Raw genomic sequence first — 5,718 nt, 5'->3', positions numbered from 1 at the left:
AGTTTATTCCTGATACATCTGAATGATATGATAGCAGATGTGTTATTAATGCCTTCTGCTCAGCCAACTGTGAGAAATGATGTTCGAATATAGATGGTGCGCGATCAAGTAATCAGTGGCTTACTCTATAAACTGTAGTAGCAGGAAACTATCATTGATGCATTGCCACAATATCATAACTATAGAATTTTTATTATAAAAATTCTAATAATTTAGTAGCATACAAAAAACTATTTCTATAACACCAAAGATGCAATAGAGTAGCTATAATGTTATTATTAAAGCAAATTAATAGCACACACTCGACACTAAAAAACTAGCACCAACTATTTCTATACTAAAGACACCAAATAAAATACTGCCAGGTCATTTAACATATATTTCATACTGGAATACAGGACTGTCTTCATCATGAGTCCCTTCATTGAAACAAAGCCTCATTTCAATATAATCAGTAGTAGTATGACCAAGCTTCTTATGAAACCAGGGAATAAGAGGACGTTTACAACATGCTGCTTCACTGAAACGACAAGTTTGACCATCCCACAGTGGGTCATCTGTATATAAAAAAGTGAAATTTGAAGGAAATCCATTAGTGTGTGCAGATTCACAGTAATAATCAGATCCAATGTAACTAGTAACACTTATAGCTCTAGGGGAGGAGGAACAAGGACAATTAGAATGCTCTTCACTTGAAGAAGCAAAAAATGACCAGATGTGAGATTGAGAGGTACCAAGAGTTAGAATGACTCCATCATCACCATCTGGACCATCAGGAAAACCTTTCTGATACCCAATGACTTTACCACAAACTTGAGAATATTCATAATTAACAGGAAAAATTATCCAAGAGCAACTACCTCTGTCATTGACTAGCCTACCACAAGCACGTTTACCATCTTGATGATACATGCTTAATTCAGCGGGACAATTCTCATTACTGTTCTTCATGTCAAGTTTGGCCACTCTTTTCCAACCTCCTCCTGCATTGCAGAAATTATCCATATAACAATAGACACTATAAGGATAACCATTTGGATCAGCTAAACTATAATAACCTGAAGGACTGCCTGATGAAATTTCAAGCACTTCAACACATGATCGTGGTAACGATGATGGATTAAGTTTTTTATACAATTCATTAAGAGTGGTCTTCTGTGTTTCTGATATACGGGTTTCCATAGATTGCATATTCTGAGATGTAGTATTAAGTCTTCCAAGAGTGATCTTCTGTGTTTCTGATAAAAGATCTATACGGGTTTCCATAGATTGCATATTCTGAGATGTAGTATTAAGTCTTCCATTGATACTAGTGATAGAGGCATTAAGCATTAGTTCCATACGTTGAAGTATTGTTAAACTTTCAGTAGTGACTACATTTCCATCATATGTAATAGTATAAAGCACTGCAAATACAATGCACATAGACTGAAACATAGCAGCAAAAGGCAATCCATTCATCAGTGCCATCATAGACCACCCTAGGCGAGAATTGAATGCGTAGGAAGATTATTAGAATGGACCTTAATCACCTTATGCAACGAACGGTCTAATTAACGCGCACCTCTCCACTGGAGTAAGATGGCAGATTTTTTGGTGAACAGGCAGGCTGAACATTTTCCTCTTTTATCGAGTCATCTTTACTGTAGGAGCCACTTTGAGCTCTCTTTTTGTTTCATCTTACTCTACCTATTTCTTCTGTAAGCTCTTTGGTTGTTGTTTTGGCTTTTAAAGCAGTTTTTCATAGGCCTATTATCACCCTTTGGCAATTCCCGTTTTGGTAAATTTTGCTTCCAGGAGCCAGGGCGCTTGCCACTCCGTTGCTATCAAGACAGAAGTGTATTCACCTGAGTCCTATGACTAATTTCTATCATCAGACTTAGTCTCAGTCCATCAGGACAAGGTACGGTGGAATAACTCACTCAGTTGTCATGTTGCAGCTGGAGTGTGGATGATATGACCATCTTTTCACTTCTTAAAACTATAGGATGGCTCTTTATGGATAGTTGAGGGATGCAAGAACTCTCTGGCTCTCATTCTTTATCTGTAAATTCACAGCTTGTACTGTAGGAGCCTCTTGTGTTGTATTAAAGTCTGTGTCACTATCCAGTACTTGCAGAGAGGAATCATCACATTTAGCACTCGTTTGTGGCTTGTCACCATTTGCATCCTCTCTTGACAGTTTTATTTGATATTTATAATCATAAAAAACATAATGGGTATTGTTGCTGCAGTTATTATTGTTGTTATCACTACATTGCGTTTGTATACATGATGCCTCTTGTATTTACACATATTTTATTATAAAGAGTTTATACATGTACATTCACAATAATTTGAAACTATCTGGACGTTAAGAAAGACAAATGTTGTAATTAACATTTATATTAACATCACAAATCATGTAATCATGGAAGCGTTTAACTTCATTCTAGACATCAATATTAACAGCTAGTTACTCGATGCACAGCTATTCCAGCACACTGATGATCCTTGGAGTGATTCTTACATGTGAATAAAGACCAATCCTATAGTTTTAAGAAGTGAAAAGATGGTCATATCATCCACACTCCAGCTGCAACATGACAACTGAGTGAGTTATTCCACCGTACCTTGTCCTGATGGACTGAGACTAAGTCTGATGATAGAAATTAGTCATAGGACTCAGGTGAATACACTTCTGTCTTGATAGCAACGAAGTGGCAAGCGCCCTGGCTCCTGGAAGCAAAATTTACCAAAACGGGAATCAGTTGGCAAAGGATGAGAATAGGCCTATAAAAAACTGCTTTAAAAGCCAAAACAACAACCAAAGAGCTTACAGAAGAAATAGGTAGAGTAAGATGAAACAAAAAGAGAGCTCAAAGTGGCTCCTACAGTAAAGATGATTTGATGAAAGAGGAAAATGTTTAGCCTACCTGTTCACCAAAAAATCCGCCATCTTACTCCAGTTGAGAAGTGCGCGTAAAGCAGCGCGTTAATTAGACCGTTCGTTTTTTTACGGTTGTAAGGCGTGGTTTAGGATAAAATAAATTCCTAGGGACTAGTAATGCAATCAGTAGTAATGCAATCTGATTGGTCAATTCAGAATCAAAACAAGCATGGTAGAATTTAAATAAAATGAGTTCAACAACCTAGCTTTATTTTGAGCATGAAATCTAAAATTGCAATTTATTTAATAATAATAATAACATGGATGTAATAAATGACACCGTGTGTGTGTGTGATATAAAACAGATAGAGGTTCATCATTACTTCTAACGATTTCTATACTAAAGGCACCAATTAAGTTATTTAACATATATTTCATACTGGAATACAGGACTGTTTTGTCCCTTCATTGAAACAAAGCCTCATTTCAATATAATCAGTAGTAGTATGACCAAGCTTCTTGTGAAACCATGGAATAAGAAGACGTTTACAACATGCTTCTTCACTGGAACGACAATTTTGACCATCCCACAATGGATCATCCGTATATAAAATGATTTAAATTAGAAGGAAATCCACTAGTTTGAGCAGATTCACAGTAATAATCAGATCCAATGTAACTAGGAACATTTATAGCTCTACGGGAGGAGGAACAAGGACAATTAGAATGTTCTTCACTTGGAGAAGGAAAAAATGACCAAATGTGAGACTGAGTGGTACCGTGAGTTAGAATGACTCTATCATTACCATCTGGTCCATCAGGAAAACCTTTCTGATATCCAATGACTTTACCACAAACTTGAGAATATTCATAATTAACAGGAAAAATTGTCCCAGAGCAACTACCTCTGCCACTGACTGGTCTACCACAAGCACGTCCACCATCTTGATAATACAATCTTAATCCAGTGGGACAGTTCTCATTGCTATTAGTCATGTCAAGTTTGGCCACTCTTTTCCAACGTCCTCCTGAATTACAGAGATTATCCATATAACAATAGACACTATCAGGATAACCATTTGGATCAGTTAAATTATAATAACCAGAAGGGCTGTTTGATGAGTTTTTAAGTACTTCAGCACATGATCGTGGTAAGGATGATTGATTAAGTTTTTCATACAAGTCATTAAGAGTGCCGGTCTTCTGTGTTTCTGATAAAAGATCTATACGGGTTTCCATAGATTGCATATTTTGAGATATAGTATTAAGTCTTTCATTCATACTAGTGATAGAGGCATTAAGCAATAGTTCCATACGTTGAAGTATTGTTAAACTTTCAGTAGTGACTACATTTCCATCATATGTAGCAGTATAAAGCACTGCCAATACAATGCACATAGACTGAAACATAGCAGCAAAAGGCAATCCAATCCATCCATCAGTGCCATCATGTAACACTATATGCAAGGGCAAAAAAGATGGGTGGATTAAATGAAGAGCCAGGCCATTGAAATCAGGGGCGGAACACAGATCCCAGTCCAGATACAGAGCTAGAGGGGAATGAGAGGGGATGGTAATGAGTGGTGTGGTCAACAAAGGCGTGATCGTGAGCTCATTTGTGGTCTAAAGATTGTTACATAGTCAAGTACCACAGTTTACATTCAAAAACATCTTGGGGCATTGCCCCACTGGCCCTCAATTACCGCTTGAAATAAAACGAGTTCAAAATGTAAAAATGGCAAAATAATAATTTAACTCATGATGGAGGGGGTTTTTAAAGACAAGATTGAGTCAGTGTTGTTGTTGATTTGTTTCTTGTTTACATTTATTGCAATTTAGGCTAGTTTGCTTTGCACATAATTTTAGTTTCATAATTTTAGTATTCTTAGCAATCGTGAGAGTTGTTGTAGCCTATAAACATTAATGTATGTTTAATACTATAAACTGTAGTAGCAGGAAACTATCATTGCTGGATTCATTAGCTTAGACACATTGCCACAATATCATCACTAGAATTGCTATTATTAAAAAATTTAATAAAATTTAATAGCACACAAAAAACTATTTCTATAATACCAAAGATGCAATAGAGCAGCTATAATGTTATTATTAAAGCAAATTAATAGCACACACTCGACACTAAAAAACTAGCACCAACTATTTCTATACTAAAGGCACCAAATAAAATACTGTCAAGTTATTTAACATATATTTCATACTGGAATACAGGACTGTCTTCATCATGAGTCCCTTCATTGAAACAAAACCTCATTTCAATATAATCAGTAGTGGTGTAACCAAACTTCTTATGAAACCAGGGAATAAGAGGACGCTTACAACATCCTGCTTCACTGGAACGACAATTTTGACCATCCCACAATGGATCATTCGTATATAAATGATTAAAATCTGAAGGCAATCCATTGTTTTCAGCAGATTCACAGTAATAATCAGATCCAATGTAAGTAGGAGCATTTATATTTCTAGGGGAGGAGGAACAAGGACAATCAGAAAGCCCTTCACTTCCAGAAGGAATAAATGACCAAATATGAGACTGAGAGGTACCGTGAGTTAGACTGACTCTATCACTTTGATATAGTCCATCGGGATGACCCTTCTGATAACCAAGAACTTTGCCACAAACTTGAGAATATTCATAATTAACAGGAAAAATTGTCCCAGAGCAACCACCACTGTCACTGACTGGTCTACCACAAGCACGTTTACCATCTTGATGATACAATCTTAATTCACCGGGACAATTCTCATTACTGTTCTTCATGTCAAGTTTGGCCACTCTTTTCCAACCTCCTCCTGCATTACAGAAATTATCCATATAACAATAGACA

At 36.4% G+C, this 5,718-nt stretch overlaps 1 long non-coding RNA gene across 1 annotated transcript; it reads right to left on the bottom strand.

Moving 5' to 3' along the window:
• Positions 1-2,751: 2,751 nt before the first annotated feature.
• Positions 2,752-2,952, bottom strand: LOC109591272 (uncharacterized). Its single transcript, XR_002189736.1, has 3 exons — positions 2,916-2,952; positions 2,820-2,870; positions 2,752-2,772 (listed from the first exon to the last, which is right to left on the bottom strand). It is a non-coding gene; the product is annotated as an uncharacterized LOC109591272 (long non-coding RNA).
• Positions 2,953-5,718: the final 2,766 nt, after the last annotated feature.

The sequence above is a fragment of the Amphimedon queenslandica genome, unplaced genomic scaffold, assembly GCF_000090795.2.
Source record: "Amphimedon queenslandica unplaced genomic scaffold, v1.1 AMPQUscaffold_13509, whole genome shotgun sequence".
Classification (NCBI taxonomy): Eukaryota; Metazoa; Porifera; class Demospongiae; order Haplosclerida; family Niphatidae; genus Amphimedon; species Amphimedon queenslandica.
Note: the sequence above shows the minus strand (reverse complement) of the source record. Positions and strands in the feature narration are given on the sequence as shown.